Genomic DNA, 20,423 nt, shown 5'->3' on the forward strand with positions numbered 1-20,423 from the left:
CCAGCACCAGGGGCCCGATTTATCTCTTCGCCAAATGTTGCTAATCTACAAAAGAGTGTCCCATTGAACGCAGCTGAGGAGACTTCAAATAGCACTCGAACCGTGTGATACTATCGCCTTGACTAAATGAAACGGTTGCCAGTGTAATTATCATGGGTTTGTTTTTTGATCTCGTCTCAAAAATGTCTGAGTTTACAACACACGCCGCTCACAAGCTGCGCACACGCCGGCCCCCTTCCCGCCGCCTGGCTGCGTGCGTGGTTGCGTGTGTGGCTGCGTGCGTGGCTGCGTGCGTGGCTGCGTGCGTGGCTGCGTGCGTGGCTGCGTGCGTGGTTGCGTGCGTGGCTGCGTGCGTGGTTGCGTGCGTGGCTGCGTGCGTGGCTGCGTGCGTGGCTGCGTGCGTGCGTGGCTGCGTGCCTGGCTGCGTGCGTGCGTGGCTGCGTGCGTGCGTGGCTGCGTGCGTGGCTGCGTGCCTGGCTGCGTGCGTGCGTGGCTGCGTGCGTGGCTGCGTGCATGCACGCGCGAGTCGAGCGTGGCGCGAACACACAATGTAAACGCGCGCGATGGACGGTGGTCGAGCGGCGAGCTCAAATCAGCCTCCCCCCTCCAAACCACAGCTCTGACTGATTGGCACTACCAGCACCGCCATCTGCAGGCAATGAATGCAGACGTGAGTGCGTGAGTACGCGCATGCATCCGTGTCCACACGTGCGAGACACTCAAAACAAGTCCACGTGGTGTCTGGCTCAAATGAGCATTGTGGCGATCATCATCTCCCGTTTATAGCCTTGAGCCAGTGGTGGAAATTCCACATTCGTTTGGCGGGGACAAGTATGACTAGACAACAGCTGCTGACTTCCCCACAAAGTGGTACTGATTTTACCGACCGCAGAGAGATGTTGAACTGAGTAAACCTCTCAACCAAGATGTGAACCCGCAATCTTCCGGTTGCGAGCGGCTTGCCCTACCGCTGAGCCACCGCCGACTGCACACTGAGCGTCGTGTACTGAAGCGTATTTGTTGCAATGAGCAACTTTTCTAAATCTCCTACAGCGTCTGGTGATGAGACCGTCTCAAAAATTGCGAGCGTCATGTCAGAGACCGGTACTGCACGGACTGCACGTGGAGGAGGAAGGGGGGGGGGGACGCTGCCCATTCGATCTGATCTCTAAACGAAACAATTTTTTTTTATTTTTATCAGGTAAGGCCCACTAGCTATACAGCTGACTATCACAAATGATAGCTCAACGAAGTGGCTTATCACGTGGTCATTTACAGCAGCCAAATACTCTAAATGCATGTTGTCGATTCTAAATGTGGAGGGGAAAACCGGAGGACCCAGAGAAAAGTCCACATGACCAAAGGGAGACAGAGAGAGACATGCAATCAAAGCGACAACCTCCTGGCGACCAGGTGAGATAGTTAACATCTCGCCACCACTCCAACCCCACCCCCGTGCATTCAGCAGTGTAACTGGGGATGTCACGGTTCTCTGATCAAGAGGTCGCGTGTGGTGAAGTTAAGTGCGGCTACCCCACCTGCTCCGAGACGTCTGGTCAGTCCAGACAGAGTAGGCCACATACCCTCGGAAGGCTCTCCCGAGCTCCGTCTACTGGAGGCTCTCCCTCCAGCAGTGGCTAGCGCGAGTACATGCAGGGGCTGCACCTTTGACCGTAGGTGCCACACGCGAGTCTGAGCGTGCACGCCGGGCGTGTGTGTGCGTGCGATTGTGTGAGCGCACGCACGCACGCATGTACGTACGTGCCGACATTCTCAACGCCTCTGCCGACCGGGGCTATGAGCGTTCGTCCCACCGGTCGGATAAAGAGGCGGGTGGTGCCGCGGCGGGCAGGAGGCGTCTGACCCAACGTCGCGCAGGTGAGACGAGGCGCAATCTCAGACGCACGGCTCAAACCCCACCGCTCGCCCAAGCACATTGCGACATGAGCCGGGCGCACCTTGTTTGCAACTTCTCACTCGCAGGATATCCACCACGTATTGCTAACTCCCTTCCAACAAAAATAAAACGCGCCTGGCAGGAAGGAATATGACAAACCGCCCACCTCACCGCCCCCCCCACAAACCCTTGGCGTGGTCATCTGACAGGGTTATGCTTATAAACGCGGAGCAGATGCATTCTCTGCTGAGATAATGATGGTCCCACGGTTGTCGGGGAAACGGGCTATGATTATGTTCGTTCCGCGCGAGCAATGGCCTTTCCCAAGTGAATTGGGGAGCGGGAGCGCGGGGGAAGGTACGGGGAGGGAGAGAAGGGGCGCGGAGATGAAGTGAACACTCCCCACCCTCGCTTCAGATCTGAGAGGCAAGAGGCAGGGATGACCTTGCTCTCTACGCTCTCTCTCTCTCTTTGCCTCCCACCCTCATTTTATCTCTCTCTCTCGCTCTCTCCACCGCTGTCTCGTTTTCTCACTCACCCACTCGCTCTCCCCCTCTCTCTCTCCTCTTGGCCCACACCGTTAACGAGAATGCATCTCACCTGCTCTCAAGCAGCATTCACTCAAGTGGTGGTGGAGTCAGTCGCGTAGCGTGGCTGGCACGGGTCCTTATATAAGGAATGAAATGCCCTCCGCCTCCCCAATGTCCAATTTCCTACCTCTTGACAATCGAAGAACCGGGGCGCCTCTGGCCCGTGGACCCCAGTGTAAGCTTGCACAGCCTGCACACTCGATAGTAAAGCCACTGGTTAGATTAAAAAAACACCCAAGCAGTCAAAATTACACAACGTGTCTCCCTGCTGAAATGAGTAGTTGGGGAGCACTCACTTATGTTCACGCTCCCTTCGCCAGTGGTGGAAATTCAAAATTCCCATGCTGGGGAATCAGTGGTTGGTAACTTCGTAAACTCACGCCGTTGAGCGGCAGAGTGATGCTGGGCTGATTGGACTCTGCTAGCTGGGAGTTGAACTCACAGCCCTGCCTGGCGCTCTAACGCGGCGGCCGCGTAACAAAAGGGTGTCCCACGAAATAATATTTAGAGAGTGAACAAAAAAGCAAGCATCAGAGGGAAAAAGGAAAATCCGGCAAAAGCAAAGCAAGCGTAAGGGAAAACACGGCAGCGGTAAGCACGCACGTGGCGTCACGCAGCGCTCACGGGCCCCGTCTCCCTGCCTCGCTGCTCACGTCACCACCACCACGATAAAAAAAACCCACCCCACGGGGGAAGACTCACGCTGGGGAGGAAGACAAAATGCAGGGGAATTAAAAAAACACCGCCGAGGAATGCACGAACTCTGGAGCCGAGTGTGCGGCGAGCCCTCTGCGACGCCGCGTGGGACTCTTGTTGCCGCGGGCAGTTGCGGTCCGCTTAAAGACAGGGACCCGTCTCGCGCTCCACACGGCAAGACAGAGAGGATTTTAGTTTTTTTTCGGGGGTTACATAAAACGCCGCGATAGCTGCAATGAGCCCGCTACGTTAATGCCACCGAGGAGCCAAAATAGCGTGCCAAGGTCTCATTGGTTGGGGTGTTAGAAAACGTACATTAATTATGAAACGCAACAATTGGTGAGTTGAGTCATGCATGTGCAAGAATCAATCGATTCTCTTAGGGTCGTGTACGGGATGTATCCCGACCAGCGTGGTGAAGTATGGCCAAGCAATGATCCAGCAGTGAATCGGCAAAGGGCCGTACATTTTTACATTCCGTACGCTAACACGTCAAAGGTTATCGCAACCAACTTCATGATTCATAATTTCTTTTTGTGTGAGGCCACGTAATGATCTGGGCAATTATGATGTCGTAGAATCCTCCACCACCCGACATAGCCAAACAACTTAAAAAGTCACGTGTACAGTACCAGTATTCTCAAACTCACAGGCAAGCGACACAAACTAATTGTCGCGTCGCGAAACAATTTCACACCGTGGTCATCATTTAATTTGTTGGGCTGTCAAGTGGCAAATGGTCTGAACGACTCAAATTTGGCCAGAATATCACGTGGCCTAACACTGCGCGTAATACGGTTCGAGTGACCCCTGCAGCCAACGGGGACGCTAAACAAAAGGGCACTATTATTATTGGTGGAGCGGTGGCGCAGTAATTAGCGTACTGAGCTAATAGCCCCCTGCCACCTAAGTTCAATACCTGGACGTGGCTAATATCAGTGGCGCGTGATAATCAGAACCGTTCCTTTTCCCTCCACCACCTTTACCGACCGACCTGCACTGAAGAACGTGGTGAAGTATGGCTAACCAGTGTCAAACATCCTCCGTGACTGACGTGGGGAGGCCTTCATCCAGCAGTAGATTGACAAAATATTTTAATATTCTTGACATATTGCGATGGGTGTCGGAGAAGGGGGGGGGGAGGGTGGTCAGTGAGTGAGTCGAGAGGGGGGCAGCAATAGATGGGTGGTGGAAGGTGGGGGGGGATGGAGCAGCGGAAGCCACAAGTGTCACACCGCTTTGTTCTGCGACCAGTGACTCGGTATGAATCACGCCCGCCATTATACACACAACCAGCCAAAAATACCCGGAATCTCATTACGCTCGCTCCGTGGACACGGTCCGAACCTATTCGCTTTATTAACTCCCCCCGAATGTTTATATATTTATTTATTTCACGATCGTTCGTTCCATTTTGTTTGTTTGTTCAATTCCGCAATTTTTGTCGTGTCGCGCGATATCATTTGCCTCTTTCGTCGCACACCTCAAGTAATCAGAGGGGACCGAACCAGGGCAGCAGGTGGTCGTCATGGAAACCAAGGACCCCTCTAAGAGGAACCGCCGCCGCCAGGACCTCGCACCTCGGGGAGGCAGCCACGGTCGAGGCGCTGCCCCGGGCGCGCCGTTGCTCTGCGTAACGAGGCCCGCTCGTTAACGTGCGCGTTTACAGCCACCGCACGCGCGCGCGCATTTTCACGCGCGCGTGCGTGCGAGTGCAGTGCAAGTGCGTGCGCATTGCCGAGCCAGTAGAGGGCAACCGGAACTCTCGCTACAACCCCGTCGCCTCTTCCCACCGCCACCACCTCGCTCGCGTGAATTAAAGGGCGGCCCGCAAATGTACCTCCAATTACCCACGCGCGTGCGTTCGGGCTAATCTGTGCGTGTGATCGCTATGTTTGTTTGTAGGTGATATGACATCACGAGCGTCGTCATCGTTTATTATTGAAACCGAGCAGTGCATCTCCAGCACCTTGCAGGAATTCGTTTGCGCGAGTCGCGCCTTTGTTCCAGGATTCAGAGATGATCGCGGCAATAGCCGCCGATGCCAACGCAACGCGCGCAGATTATCCTAAATGTGACGTTAAAATAACCGTGACGTTGTTTGCGTATCTCTGTCGATCTACCGCCAAGTGAAGGCAACCGTTGGTCAGGTGGGGTTTTTATTTGACCGTACTTCACCGCTCTGGTCAGTGCAGCCTGGCGAAGGCGGTGGGTGGGTGGCGGAGTGACCACGGTGGGTTCAGACGTCACTCACCCACCGATTGTCGACCGTGGCCAGGAATCAAACTCTGGCTGGCGGAATCGGAGTGCGGAGCAAAACCCACCGCACACATCGCCCCACTCCACATCCCTACAGGAGTATATTTTGTCTCGCATAAGTTGTACGGAATTTATTTTTAACGCATGTAACTTGACCGTGTATCATGAGTTTAGGAATCTATTGAAATTCATTCCACCACGTGCCTCAATAATAACCACACATTATTTATATATATGTACTGTACGGCACACTACAAAAAACAGAAACTTTATTTGTACCCAGGTGAGTTCATAGAGGCCCTCTTTATACGCTACAGTAATTTTGCTGGAGCAGTCACACCTGATGATGGATGCTTGTGCTGCTTCCGAAACGTCGTGATTTAATTTAGTTGTTTTATTTTTATTTTATTTAGTTTCCACCTACGTGACTTTACCGAAAAAAAAAACAAAGAGTAAGGCCCGAGTCATGGAGATTTTTGAACACACAGAAAAGTGTGGTACAGACTGTTGGGTGTAAGGGATCACAACATAATCTTAAGATGAACAGTGGCATGGAAAAAAAATTCAAGGTTTAAAAACAAGATAATAAAAAATAAACCTTACAGATAAAACATTCCACACAAATACCCGGGTGTCATTACTCCGATAGGAGTGTATGTTCTCTGTCAAGTAACAATTATTATAATAATGCCTTTTATTAAATTAATGGTCCTGCATTTGCAGGACGGTCCTACATTTGGATGTTTGGTCAAATTGAAATGCATTCGTGTTTTGCAAGTAGGAGCACACCGAAGTACCCGGAGAAAACCGAAGCATACGAGGGGAGGGGGGGGGGGGGTCACACTGAAAGCTCCACGGAGATGGATTCGGGAATGCGTTTGCTGTGCCACCACCTCCTGGCCACGTGACGGTCCCGTGGGGTTTCCCAGCTCTGGCTGATCCACCAACCATCACCTCCAAAGCGCCGGATCAAAGGCGCACGCCACCGCACCCGGCTACAAATGAGAGTGACGTCACGCTCATCTCGTCCTTACATTCCACATTACTACGGTAGGGAAAAGTACATCCACAAACTATACCAATGTTTTTCCACCGAGAAGGAACGAAGGGACAGGTATCGCAGCGCCAACCCGGCGCACCAGATGATGACGCAGCACTGCCGTAACGATAATTGTGGCCAAAACCCATCCACAACATTTTTGTGAGGGCGAGGCCGACCGAGATAATGCCTCGTCAAGCCTGGACGGTGTCACGACACGCCGCGTGTTTCACTCCGCGTCGAAACGTTGCGTAAGGATGCCTTGGCTTTCCGTCCTTTGATGTAACAGACACGAGACTCCCACAATTTTCACAAGTTCAACAAATTATTAAAAAGATTAACGCTCACGCCCCCCCGCCCCTTCTCCCTCCAGGTTCAATCACAGCAGAATTGTTGCGGCGGCGTGCGGGACTCACAAGAAGTCCGTCTGCGACTTGTTCGAGAAAAAAAACGCATGCTGGATTTTTGGCTTTAATTTTCAGTCCCAGTGTGTGTGTACCCTGGCCTCGTGGAGCTGATGTCGATTTTTTTTCTTTCCCTGGGTCCGCCGGTTTTTCCCCTGCACATTTAGAAACATGCCTTTAAGAGTACTTGGCTATGATACATTTCCACGCGATGATGATAAGCCACTTCTATTGAGCAATCATTTGTGAAAGCTCAAAAGAGATACACAGTAGCTCAGTCGGTGCATTACCTAGTAAAATAAAACAATGTTTATAGTGTCAGTTCAAATGCTGGTCGGTGGTGGGGGGTGTCCAATCAGCCCATTGTGCCCACTGCGGTGAAATCAATGAGTTCCGGTTTTGTGTGAAATCGGCAACGGTTTCCCGATCGAGCGACTGGTCCACGCGAATGCACTCGCACGGCCACTTTTGTCCATCCACTGCCGGACGAGGGCCTCCCCACGCCGTACTGCTCGTGGGGGTTATTTGGCCCGGCTTCACCACGCTGGTCACTGCGGGTTGGTGAAGCCAGGGGGCAAAGAAGTACAGTACAACAATGGCTACTCGCTGTACTTCCCCCTCCGAGTATTGCGAGGGCCTACGACAACTTATTTGTACAGACTGACCACCCTTCCGAGCGGTATCCAGGCTCGACCTTGCTTAGCTTCCGAGATCTGATGAGATCAGGTGCTTTCCAGGTGATCTTGTCACATGTACCTGGCATAGGAATGTGGAATTTCCATCAGTGGCTCAAGGTCACCAAGACAGTACTGTATGTGCATCACCCCACACCTGTTTGAGTGTCGGCATGCTGAAAGTGTCCATCGTCACTTCTTACATTATTATCAGAATTATTCTTTGTTGCGCATTTCTCTGCGAGATGGACCGCGTGTGTTCGACTGCCCGGCCCACCACTGTCCTTCAGGGTCGCCTGTCGTGGCTAATTTCACACAATTAATGACACGGGCAGAAATACCGCACCCGGGAAACCCTCTTGCAGCGCATGCGGCCTTTGATATATTTTAATCTCGGCAATGGCGGCCACCTTTGCAAAATGGATGGCCTCACTCGCACAGCGCTCAGAGCTGGGAGCGCGCCGTGTCCGCAGCTTTATTAAAACGTCATTTCTAAGCTAAATTCAAATAACTCACGTGCCATGCTCCTCCAGGCTCAGATCCCAGCTCTCCACACTCTCCTCTCCCCACGTCCCCTCGTGCTCCCCACCCCACCTCGCGCTCTCATCCGTGTGCTCACGTGTCTGGGCGTAAGCCGTCATACGTACGAGCTTAGAAGCCACCAGGACTGCCTTGGGTCAAATGTGAGTCAAGACGCAATGGAGGGCCTCCCCCGTCGTTCAACTATTGCCGCCGCGCACTCGCGGTGTAGAGTCGTGCGCGCCCCGCGTCTCGATACATCTTGGTGCTCACGCGCGGCCGCACAGAGCGCCACGCGCGTATTCTTCCTGCTCCAGTGACAACGGTGAGCATCGAATAGTAACAACAACAACGTGGCACGCTCAGCGTTCGCGCCATTCTCATAGCGGCGAGGCTATCATCGTGAAGGAAGGCGCCGCTGTGTTTAACAGACACAGTTCGTCAAGGCTCTACACCAGGGGTGGTGTTGCAGCCGCGTACAATCCCAATTGGACCGTGGCGCCCGCCACACGTTGACCGCCAAGTCTCGCTGGCCCCATTTTGCCATCCCATGGTCCAGTGGAAGCACCCGTGTGGGTTGCTACGTTTGTTTTGGGAGCGGTTTTTAAAAAAAATTAAGCAAGCTATTGGTTTACTGAACTGAACAAATCCGTGGTGACCAGCACGGTGGAGTATAGGGTCAAACAAGTGCCATGCCCTGACACGGTGTGGTGAGGTCTTCTCATTCAGTCGTTTTTTTGTTGTCGTAATCAATCACATTCGAATGCACCTCACACCTTGAGAGTTATCTCGCTCCCCACACACACACACAAGCCTACACAGCACACACACACACAAGCCTACACAGCACACACACACACAAACAGACAATTACAGCCATGGAAGGTCTCTCGCATTTGAAATATCCAAAAGCCATGATATACAATCACGCTTGTATAGTAGTGTGGCGGCAAGGCAACTCCCACAGTCCTACAAAGATATTTGACCTTATACGGATACTCTCTGGCACGAGTCATGATGGGACGTGATCCCACAGTCGCTTACAGGATTTATGCGTCATGCAAATGGTGTCATAATGACTTGAATAGCCCGACTCTAACCATCCCCTACTCACATCGCTGGATACGTGTCGCAAGATTCACCTTAAGTCTACATCATCAGCATCATCGTCGTCAGCCATCATCAATCCACAAGCATCTTGCAACAATCCGCCTGGCACCTGCGACGGAGCCGATTTCATCGCTCCAACTCCGCGTTCGACATCTTTTGAGAGCGTTCCCTCCTCTGGCTTCCAATGCGGAATCATTCCCGGGCCAGCGGCCATCATCCCTTCTCGCGACGACCCCTGCCGAGGCCAACTCACCTTTGATTCACAGTCAAAAAAATTAAGTCTAAACCTGCGTTTGCGCTCTAAATCCACGCGTTATATAAAAGGATCAAAGGTAAAAACGTCGAGGTGGAGCCCTGCAATGTCTAGCTCATGCCACTGTTAGCGAAAAGGCCTCAGCTATAGGGAGCTAGAGAGAGCCCACGCCTAAACGCCGTGGTGGGCCTACTCTTCCGTGCCGGCCAGACATCTCGGAAGAGAACTGCCGAACCGTGGCATAGCCATTTATACGGCAGGATGGACAGCGGAGAGTGGAATTTAATAAACTTCTCCTATTGCTGTTAACTGTCGTGCCGGGAGATGGAATCGACCTGGCGATCTCTGGCTTGCAAGTGCAGTGTGCTATATTCCCATGACAGTGTGTAAAGAGGCATAAATATATGTAATTCATTAGCTAGCATTTCCTTAATGGTATTCCTTTGACTTTAAATGCAACAAATGCTGAAAAACTCAGGAATGGGGGCATGGCTCAGCTTTCACTTCAGCCAAACCACCACCGTCACCACCCCCTTCCTCTTCACCCAAACCACCACCGCCACCACCCCCTTCCTGGCCACCGCGCCTCTCGCACCCCGCTTGCAGAGCAACAAATTAACGACGGCTCCTGGCGGAGGCCCCCGCAACTAAAGTTCTTGGCTCTGCCGAAAACAAATCAACCCCCCGCAAGCCATTTCACCGGCTCCTCCGCGAAGAGCAGAGCGAGCGTGCGGTGGGCTGTGCCCGTGCCTCAGTGTTGCGAGCAGAAAGGCCCCGGGTACAAAATATCTTAAAAACGTGACATGAGAAGTCAACTTCGTCGTTAGCCTACGGGCTTTTGGGATATTCGTTTTGCGATTTAATGTGGGGTTTTATTTTTTTGGCTTTCTTTGCGGAGAGCATTCGCAACCTCGGCAGCCACGGGATTTTTTCACGTGCTATCAAAATTGCATCGAACTGAAACATATATTATTAAACATCCTTAAATAAATTTAAAGGCAATTTGACAGCTACTTTGCTGTAATTTGATTGTGTTTCAACCTTTAGCAGAATGTGATGAATTAAAAAAGGCAGTCACATATAACAGGCTGTAACAGCCGCAATTAGCATTAATTAAGCGCAAGTCTCCGTTTGCATGGAAATGTTTTTTTTTTAAGACGCGTGGGAGAGAGAGAGTGGTGGTGGAGAGAAAGGACTGAGCGGTGGTGCGGTAATTACCCCCCGTGGGTCTCCGTGCTGAGAAAGGGCAGCACTGGGTGTCAATAAGCATCATTCCCCCACTGGCAAACACCCAGCATGTGCACTCACACGTGGATACGCGTGTGTGCGCTCGCTCAGACACGTGGGCAAGCGTGCGTGCGACCACGCGCATGTGCACACAGACGCGTTTCTCCCTCGCTCACACGCACGGGCCCTGTATGTATCAGGTCAACGAACGCGGCCCCTACACATGGTATGGACGCACGCGGTAAGACGCACGCGTGCCGACGCATCAGCGCTGCGACAATCACTGCAAGCTCCACGAGTTACGCGCGTGTAAATACGCGCGGTCCGACAAAGACGATGACAAAGATTCAACCCCCCGCCGCCCCGTAGCTTTTGAGAGGCAGTCGGGGCAAGCGCTGTTAGCGAGCGCGCGCGAAAGGGCGGCACAGTGCACGAGGGGGTGGTGTGGCCAGCGGTCTAGCGTGTGGACGTGTACGCACGGGCGCCACGTGTATACACGTGCACGTGTATACACGTGCACGTGTATACACGTGCACGTGCACGCACGGGACAAACGCATGGACGCACGGCGACAATCTCCGTCGGTCGGCACTCGGCGACTTCGACGCTGGCATCAGTGACTTTGCCCCCCAACGCTCGTGTGAGTGACGAGGAGGGGCCCTGGCGTTGTTCACGAGGGTGTCCTGCCCAAACCCCACCACAGCGTGGCAGCGTCACGTGATGTCAGTGCCACCTCTGCCAGCGACACACCTACGACCTCCACGAGGCTGCTGCGTGGGTCACTCACCAGGTATCTCTTCAGCTTCGCTGTTTTCTTCTGAATTCCTTTATGTGCACCGGGGCATTCCAGAGACAATGGGGCACAGGGACCCTTTATGATACCCATCCATCAAAAGTAATGAGCGATTTTGCGAATGCCTCCTTTAGCGGAACGCATGACAAATTTTACAAATTCCTTGGGCGTGTGACAAACCGAAAAGTGGAAACGCGGAGAGACCTGGCCCTGACCGAGCCTTCAACCCCTCCCCTCCTCCCTAGCGCCCGTGGCCCCACTCCCGCCCCTCTGCGGTCACGCCAACCAACCAACCCCCACACGCGTGCTCTGAACGCGTGCCCTTATCAATTTAATGCCCAACCATCAAGGCCAGAGAGTTCAACTGCCAGCCGCACACATGAATGGCAAAAACCGGGCGAACAGCTGGGCGGATGGGTCCAGCAGGCGGGCAGTGAGCGAGCGAGAGGCCTCACAAAGCCTCACGTGGCTCACACATGAGTCACTGTGTTTTTTTAATCGTGTGTGTGTGTGCGTGCGCGTGTGTGCGTGCACGTGTGCGTCTGCCTCTGCGTGGAAAGCGGTGCGGTGCACTGACGGGTGCACTGCCCTATAATCCCCAGCCACCTGGGTTGAATTCCTAACCGTGGACAACAACAGTTTTAAATGGTATCAGAATGGGCGTTGGACCTCCACGGCACTGTACCGGCCTCAATAGGTGTTTGCTAACAGCGCCTGGTTGTATGGCATACCTTATTATTTTTGTACGCGTGCGTGCGTGTGCTGATATTTTAACCCACTGACCAGGGTTCAATCCTCAGCCGTGGATAGCATCAGTGGCATTTGGTATCGGAATCCTTCCTCTGCCTCCTGTGGGTCGACTAAGCATGTGAACACCAGCAACTCGTGCCCGGTGCGGGCTTTAATCGGCGCTCGCTAAAAGGACTTGCCACGGTACGAGTGAGCATTGCGTCTCGGAGTTGAAAAAGAGCGGAGGCACTTTGTGTCAATAGGCGTCGCTCCCCCATTGGCAAACACGCAAGAACACGCAGGCACTTATACACACAGGCAAGAGCACACACACACACATATACACACACAGTCGCACGCACATACGGGACCCATACGTGCGAGGTCAAAAACTCTCACAAAAATGTACGCACACGTTCTCGCGTGTGTGCACGTGGGCGCATGTGGGCGCATCAATGCGATGGCGAACACGGCATCTGGAGGCGCGTGTCGGTTGAAAGGCGGCGAGGCCGTGGGGGAACTTCCTTCCCGTTGTGCTGCAACACATGTGGTGTGCTCGCAGGGGCAGCACGATGCCTCGAGGGAGCGTCCAGCGACTAGAGCAAGGTGGGCGACAGGACGGTCGGCGACAGGAGGGTGGGCGAGAGGAGGGTGGGCGAGAGGAGGGTGGGCGAGAGGAGGGTGGGCGAGAGGAGGGTGGGCGCGCGAGTGGGGAGCGATGGGTCACACCAATACCGAATGCGCTGGCTGTCGCCCAGCCGGAGCACGACTCGGGACGACGCCAAAGTCAATGCCTTCAAACTGATGTTGAAAGTTCTTTCATGTCTGTAGCAGGGGGTCACAATGATTATCGTAAGGGAGATCCAATATAAATGATATTTTAGCATAATGTTACCCCATAGCAAACTGACCAAAATGTATCAAAGGGTTTGCTGAAACGGTGGTGATAAAAACAAACGACAAAATAGTGAAGCCTTTGTGGCCAAGGCGATGAGCCCAAATGTCATGCGCAAGCCCAGCCTCCCTCCCCATGCCGTCAGGACGTCGTACGTCACGCTCCACATGACATAATCTCATGTGACTCAGATGGTAACGTTATGATCACGAATTTAACACTGCCACGGACAAGCGCAGCGTAGAAAGCGTAACAGAAACCCACGCGCATGCATGATTTATCTCCCTTGTTCGCTTAACAATTCAGCTTCGAAGACACGATTACATTTCAGACATTAAGCGAAATCAAACAAAGAGATTGTTTGCCCCTTTTTGTTTCTTTCTTTCTTTAAAGCTCATGCCAATCGACCAACATCGTAGGGCCCGTAATTAGACGCTGGAGTCTCAACGTGTGGGAACCCCCCTCTAATGCCAGGGCCCGTGATTTCATTACCGGCGCGGCCACAATCGGCGCCATCGTCGGGATAAGCGCCACTCCGTCGCCTCCCCGCGACAGCGGTGCGCTGCTATGGCTGCAGACAATGCTGCTGCCGCTGCCGCCTTCCCGCCCCTCCGCGTCCCCTCGACACGAGAGCGGTGCCGAGAGCGTAATTGTCGCTGCTGCACGCCGGCGAGCACCCCCCCCCCCCACCCCCGTGTCGATTGCCCGTCGCTCGCTCGCCCCCCCCCCGAACCCAGCTGCGGCCGCGATCGTCCCTGACCTTCGCTGGTCAACGCGCTCGTTTAATTTGCATTTCGCACTTTGGCGCACGGCGCGCGCTCAGACCTTGAGTTATTCATCCGCGACGTTATATGATTTATCAAGTTAATTTCTGGATGGAGGAGAGCGCTTTAATGCACTTCCACGGGAGCGGCGGGCTGCCGAGGCTGCGTTCGGCTCTTTAGCGGCGGTCGTAAAATGCTATTTTTTCTTACACTCTCTCCTTCAGTCTCCGTGCAGCATTAATTTAATGCGTAAACGGGCGAAAGCGCCTCGTTACTGATCACTGGCCACGTGGCTGTGTGTCTGGGCGCAGCGCATGCGCGTGGATGCTACAAGACAGAACCCCAAGCCCCACCATGACAGTGAACTCAACTGAACGTTTTACAAATACTGGATTTTTATGTGGTCAATTGAAAAAATATGTATAATTTTGTTACAATTTTTTGTCAAGATGTGTATCAACAGAAAGTGAGTGTACCGTTAATTATCCTGTGAATAGACTCATCCCCACCATAGGAATGTGGAATTTCCACCACTGAGTCATGGATATGAACAGGAGATGAGCACTGTCTAAATGTTAACTTGAGCAGGAGTCCACTTTTGACTTTTGTTGACCGTTACAGCAACACTCTGATTTTATTATTTTATCATTTAGCTTCACAGTGGCGGGTATTCAGTATTTGTGCCATGCCACAAACACGTAATTGTCACGCGGGGGACGGCGGGCGGAGGGGGGTCTTTACCATCCACTGTCGAGCCGTCGACACGTCAGCAGTCACTCTCAAGCCAAATCGCTCTGCATGCGAGCCGGCTCGGCGCTGGACGACCGCCGAGAGGACAATCGCACGGAGTTGGGGGCCTTTCCGGCGGCTGCTTCCACCACCACCATCACCACGGTCCACTTGCCAACCGTTCTGACGACCCAAGGACTCCCCGACGCACAGTATACCCCAATCACTGCGTCCTTTCAATTTCATCCCGATTGTGCTGTCGGCGTCACAACATGATGGGCGCCCCACGTTAAAGAACGGCCCACGGAAGCAGGCATCACAGAGCTACCTCTAGAATCTGTTTGCCCACAGTAGAGGGAAGCACTTGTCCACCCACTCTGCCAGTGAGTGTAATGCTCGTCACACGATAGTCAAATCCATGCATGGAAGTCTAAGTTAAGCGCACTACTACATTTCACGTGATGGATCGTTTTTGGTGCAGTCATTTGCGACTGGGCTGACACAATAAACTCACTGCAGGTGAGAAGCCGGCTTAGTCACGAGCAGCGGCAGCAACCTTGGGTTCGATCCCAGGATCCGCTCTGACCTCTGACCTCTGAGCCAACCGGCCACCTCTGCTCTGCGCGTCGCTAACGAGAAGGTGACAACCACCACCACGCGCTTGCGTCGAGCCCGGTGATCTACAGCCCCGCGTGTCGTCGGGGTGATCATCTCCCATTCACTGCGGCGTGACACCCCCACTTTGTGGAGCACAGCGTGTCACTCACGCCGCACACGTGTGTCCGTGTGTGTTGGTGAGTGGGATGTGTGGGGTGTGCGTTTGTGCTGTGCAACGATTAGCGTGCCCCACTACAAACCGGGCAACCCATGTTCAATTCCCACTCACGGCTAACACCAGTGACGATTATCCGAATCGGTCCTGGGCCTCCCTTAGGTCGACTCAGCATCAAATGAGAACCTGGTGCAGTGTATGAATATCGCCACTGAGAAGACAAAGGTGGCCCGGCGTGGTGCTGGCCAGCCACCCCCTCGTGTTCCGTGCCGCCTTTCATAGGTGCTCACTAACAGCACTTGCCCCAAAAGTCTGCTCAGGCTATACGGGGGATATTTGTCTTTATGTGCGTATGTGGGCGTGTGTGTGCGTGTGTGTGCAAGGCTGTGACCCAGCCATGAATAAAGCTTTAGAGGACCAAAGCATGAGGTGCCACTGTCAGATTTACAGCTTTGGCCCAAAACTTTATAGAGTTCATAAGGTCACTTCACATAAAATCTACGCAAACACACAAAGCGCCCTAATTTGTCTCAGACCTGGGCAAAGCTAATTGTTAGAATGGTCAGCAGCATCACAAATGTCAGGAGAGGCGTTTTACGCAACTCCGTGGCCGCAAGAGGGAGACGGGCAAAATAAAATCAGTAACAGCCATGCCCCCCCCCACTACCACCACAGCTGCCGATTGTTAAAACAAAGCGGCTTCTTCAGCTTTCTATAAAAGCCCGAGTCACTGATAAGATGCTAAAACCTTGATAAGGAGCTGGGGGTCCCAAGCTGTGCTTTTGTGAGAGAGCTAATCGGGAGCACAGATCCACCCACCCACTCTGCCTGGGGGTGGGGGCGTGGGGTGAGGGGGTGTGGGGGTGAGGGGGTGAGGGGGTTGGGGTGAGGTGGCGGTGGGGGGGGGACCCCCAGGGGCTGAGCTGTCACAGCCGCCCCTCCCACGGCCCACGCGCGATTTACCGCCGCAAAATGTTTAAAAGGGCCCCTTTTTAGTGTGACGGCTGGTGGCAGAATGTGTCTGCCGCCGTTCATATCTAGGGCCCCTTGCTGTCGATGTTGTCGCTTGCTCAGCTCTGCCCGGCTACCGTGGGGCTTCTGCCGTAATTGCCTGGCGGTCTGACTACCGCATGCACTTGTTGTTTTCGTTCAGCCCTTTGTCAATCCACTGCTGGATGAAGGCCGCCCCTCGTGCCTCGTCGGTCGCGAGAGATGTGTGGACGCGCGCGAGTCGCCGCGCTCATCGCCCGAGGGTTGTCGAAGGCGAGGAAGCGTAAGGCGGACGTGGGAGCACAGAAGCGCAGTACAACGATGGATGTTCTGCCTACAGCGTGCCCATAACACCCGTTACGCATGGCACTCGCATGGAGGTTTTTAAATGGACACCGAATAATCAGCCACGGTCGATTCACTGCTGGATGAAGGCCTCCCCAAGCCACCGACACCTCCCATTATCCTGCAGCGTCGCGATCCACCGACCACATTCCAGCAAACTGAATGAATTTCTTCATCTTTCCAGTGGACGCCCTCCCTCCGAAGAATTCCATTCCTTGGCGGCCACTCCGCTATTACTCTTGGCCATCGACCATCGTCCCTTCGAGCCACGACGCGTCCCTACCCCCAGCACTCGAGAGGCAAATCTCCTGCTCCCCTTTGCAATAACGTCGCGGCAATTTGTAATTGCGAACGAGCCCGACCGAGCCATCATCTCCATATATAAGAGGCTCAGGATGTCTGCAACAACTCAGTGGCTTCCGCTTCCTGGATCGTCTGCTTCGGCTCCGAAGACGAGACACGAGAGGAAATATCAACGATGTATTTTTTGAAGAGTGACATTTTAGCTGTACGGTATGTGCATAGCCCTCTTCAGTGGACTTTGCAAGGGTTTAAATCTTTTCAGATTGCAATGGAGGAAATATACATGATGTATTTATTTCATAGTAAAATGTTATTCTTATCTTTTACAGCCATCTTTTTGATGTATATCTTATTTATTATGTTTTTATCTATCTTCTATCTACATTTTCTAACTACCTTAAGATAAATCTTTGATTGGAAAATACAAATAAAAAATGCGCAAATCTTTATGTAAGATCTGCTAGATCGGCGTACGCTACGCCGGGTACAGCGAGTATTTAATGCTGCGCGTTGGCTCGCATTGCGGTGGTCGTGTGCTTACTCCACAGGGAGGGATAGGGGCGGCACAGCCATCTCGTGCTCTGCACTACAAACCCCATCGTGTGAGAGTTTCATTCCTGGACCCCCACCAACCCCACCAACCCCAGAGGAACTATTGTCACACAACCCGAATGAACCGCAAGCTGTGGCATGGCCTTCATCATTCAGCAGTGGATTGACAACGGACTGTGAATTAGAAATGTATTTTTGACCTGCGACAATGGACGTGGAGTTTTACGTTTCGGGCAGAACGTCGCCAGGTCACTCGGAACGGCGGAGTCATTCCAGATTTTTCGTTAAAAGCGACTTTTACAAAAAAAAACCTGTAAAAAAAACGCCACAAAATGCGCGAAAATCCAAAAAGGAAATGCGGGTCCCTACCTGGGAGAGCGCGCAGCAGATCTTAGCGAGAGCTCGCCGAGCGGGAGGAGGCTGCCCTACGCCACGCTTATCGAAGCGTTCACGCGAGGCAGCGGCGAGGAGGAACGGCGGCGGAAGAATTCCCTCGCTCGGCACGCTCGCCCGGGGCACCGCGGAATTGTCCACTCGCCGGGTCGCCGCCGCCGCACGAGCGGGCGGGACGAGCGAGCCGGGCGAGCGGGCGGGACGAGCGAGCCGAGCGAGCGGGCGAGCGGGCAGCGGGGGAGGTGAAGATATTAATCCTTCTCACCTGCGCCTGCGTGGATCGCCCTTCGAGACGCGGCCCGAAATTAACCGGCAGCGCGGCGGCAGGAAACGCGCCGCGCGTGATTGATGGGCGGCGCGCACGGCCCCTGCGCGGGTCGGTGCCACCGCCCTCTCTCGCCCCGAGCCACTAATTAAAATCACATCATCAAAGCTCCCGCAACATCGTTCCTCTTGCTACCGGAGCTCGGCGGCAGCGACGGTCGTTCTGGGCGGCGGGGGGTTAGGGGTGCCGGGGGGGGGGGGGGGCACCGTTGCTGGTTACGACTCGGCGTCACGCTCGCCGCGCCGGACGCCGCGACGGCACGGTGACGGGCGTAAGGAGGGCTCTAACGGCAGGGCAACGCGATGCAACGTGGACTCACGCGGCATCTGAAAGACACCCCGCATCTCAAGAGGCTGCACGGGAACCGTAGGGTTATTTATATTATTCAGAGACACAGTCGGCCATAGGTCTACGTCAATTTGAGGAACCTTCATGCGAGTCTATGGGTTTGTATGCAAGTTTGTGCAAGAGAGTTTACATTGATAAAGCACCTCGTTGTGTCTGCATCCCAAGACGCAGTACAAATAGAGGAAGCGTGCCCCTCCAGAGAGTTTGAAGAGGGATTTTTACAGCAGGGAGCGATGGGTAGAAGGAATTGAGACAACACGATGGTAGAAGTACAAATGCAGACACTTAATCGAGGGCGAGAGAGAGTTAGCTATAGGCAGAAAAAGAAAGGAAAGTCTTGAGCCTGGACTTGGGTACGGCAGTCGACATCACGGGATGGCTGGGGGAAGGGGGAGTTCCAGACCATGGCAGCGGTAGCAGAGGAAGAGCCAAAGGTCGAGCGAGTAAGCCACGGTACGGAGGAGTCGCCGCGTCGCTGACGCGGGGGCCGCAATCGTCGCGCCTAACACGGGCGCAGAAGCGAGGTCATCCCCGGGTCTCGCCGAGGGAGGAGGAGCAGATGTCCTCGCCGCCAAGTGCACGGCTGCTGACGGTTTGAGCCACCCGTATCCGGCCGACCCGAGAGCACGTCACGGGAGGATTATCAACAACAGCTCTGTGCACTTCAGAAAGAAGAAATAAGCCTGATCCTCGCGCAACCTCCCCCCCTCTCCCATCCCCTCCCCCCTCCCCCATCCCCCCTCCCCCATCCTCCCCCCTCCCCCATCCTCCCCCATCCCCCCCTCCCCCATCCCCCCCCTCCCCCATCACCCCCATCACCCCCCTCCCCCATCCCCCCCCATCCCCCATCCCCCCCTCCCCCATCCCCCCCTCCCCCATCACCCCCTTCCCCCATCCCCCCCTCCCCCATCCTCCCCTCCCCCATCCCTCTCCCCCATCCCCCCAAATAAAAACAATTCCTTGGTTATTTGCAACGCGTGGCCGGGCCGCGACAGAAGCTCGCCCGCGAACGCCGGCCTCGATGACCCAAATTTCCCCGGACGCGAGGGACGTCGGAAGGTCGTGGATTGCGGGGGAAGGGAGAGCGAGGCAGAGAGCCCGGCCCCCCGCGGCCCCAGACAAATAACTAAGAGTGGAGACTTGCGATCCAAAGTGCCTCCACCCCCCCCCCCCCCCGAGCCGATAAATAGGCAGACGCTTCACACGGCCTCTAGCCGCACGCCGCACGCCCGGACGCGCGAGCGTTGCGCCGAGGCCAAGCGAGATAATGGGCAAGCGTGGGGGACTTGCGGGCACATGCACGAGTCTCAATCGGGACAGGGCACCGAACCGTTCCGATGTCACCGTTACATCTTCCCGTGAAACGAACGACGGCGCTCGGCTGGCTCCGCTCGTCGCGGCTCAGATGGCGTGTTCCGAGTCGGCAGCGGTGCGGAATAAACATTGTTCTGCCGTCTATAATTACGGAGGCGTAAACCTTCGGTAAGTGTGCACGAGATGGAGCCACGCAGCGTCGCGCTCGTTATAAAGGTGCCCGTAGCCCTTGCACATCTCACCCACGACCAAATCACCCCCCCCCCTCCCCCCGGTGCGCCCAATCTCAGCGACTCTCGGAAGCTTCGCAGGCTTGAGCCTGGCGAGTGCTTGGACGAAAAACCGTCCGGGAATGCGACGTGTCGAGTCTCAAGACTCCACCGCCTCTTGACACGGATTCAGGAGGATCCCGCTGCCTAGTGGCACTTTGGCCTCGCGTGGGAGAAAACCAAAGAGCCCGGAGGAAACCCACCACGCGTCATGTCGGGGAACATTCAAAGTTC

The 20,423-nt window shown here is 54.3% G+C and overlaps 1 protein-coding gene across 1 annotated transcript in view; it reads right to left on the reverse strand.

The window, feature by feature from the left end:
* The window catches only part of LOC133343038 (AF4/FMR2 family member 3-like), a 108,754-nt gene that overhangs the window by 87,516 nt on the left and 815 nt on the right, over positions 1 to 20,423 (reverse strand). The window lies entirely within an intron of this gene.

The sequence above is a fragment of the Lethenteron reissneri genome, chromosome 16, assembly GCF_015708825.2.
Source record: "Lethenteron reissneri isolate LAM-NWPU_2019-01 chromosome 16, ASM1570882v1, whole genome shotgun sequence".
Lineage (NCBI taxonomy): Eukaryota > Metazoa > Chordata > Hyperoartia > Petromyzontiformes > Petromyzontidae > Lethenteron > Lethenteron reissneri.